Genomic DNA, 1,251 nt, shown 5'->3' on the forward strand with positions numbered 1-1,251 from the left:
AGAAATTACTCTTAAAACTTTCCAAAATTTTTGGGCGTGGTGCTGCTTGCCTGTAATCCCAGCCCTTGGGAGGCTGAGGTAGGAGAGTTACCAGGAGTTTAAGGCCAGCCTAAACTACATAGTGAGACCCTGTCTCGAAAAACTAAAGAAAGATTATCATTTTAAAAAATAAAATTTAAAATTTGATGAAAACGTTAATCTTCACATCAAGAAGTTCAGTGCATACCAAGATAAACTCAAGAAGACCCACACAACACATCATAAACTGATAAAAAGTAAAGAAAATCTCATGCTATAAGCAAGCAGCTCATCATGTATAAAAATCTCAAGTTAACAGCTGGTTTCTTAACAGAAATCATGCATACTAGAAGGTAAGATCTGCTAAAAGAAAAAATACCAACCAAGAATCCTATGTCCAGCAAAACTGTCTTTCAAAAATGAACTAAAGCTGTGAGGGTTAGTAGCTAGCACTGAAATATTAAAGGTATTCTTTTATGCTGAGAGTAAAGGACACTAGTGATTTAAATTCTGATGACACTAAATAGTAATATAAATTCTCTTTTTTTTTTTTTTTTTTTTTTTTTGTCTTTTTCCTTTTTATCGGTACCAGGGATCGAACTCACGACTGCCTGCTTACAAAGCAGGCGCTTATGCCGCTGAGCTAAATCCCCAGCCCCCGTAATATAAATTCTCATGAACTAAATAGTAATTTAAATCCTCATGAATAAACACAAGTAAAAACTACAAGTATACCAGTAAAGGTACCTACATTGCCAGGCATGGTAGTGCATAGCTATAATTCCAGCACTCAGGAGGCTGAGGCAAGAGAATCACTGTGAGCTCAAAGCCAGTCTGGGCGGCAAAATGAGTTCATGGTCAGGCCAAACTGCATGCAAAACCCTGTCTCAAAAAAACAGGGTTGGGGGCTACTTATACACAAAAATGGAATAAGTCTTCATGTAACTTGGTTTGTTACTCCTTCCCTCATCTGACTTAAAATAGAAATACATAAAGTAATAGTTATAAATCATGGGAAAGCATGTTGTGTAATGGAATAAACTGGAAATCAGTAAGAGAATTTAGGAAATTCATGAACATGTAGAAGTTATACAGCATGCTCTTAAGTAACTAGTAAATCAAAGAAGAAATCATGAAGGAAATGGGAAAATATTTTGAGGTGAATGAAAATGAAAAGATTTAAGATCGTGAACACAGTTTTTAGAGGACATTTATAGTTGTCGATTTCTACAT

The sequence above is a fragment of the Cavia porcellus genome, unplaced genomic scaffold, assembly GCF_034190915.1.
Source record: "Cavia porcellus strain 051 isolate PalLab524CR breed Dunkin Hartley unplaced genomic scaffold, mCavPor4.1 scaffold_6, whole genome shotgun sequence".
Lineage (NCBI taxonomy): Eukaryota > Metazoa > Chordata > Mammalia > Rodentia > Caviidae > Cavia > Cavia porcellus.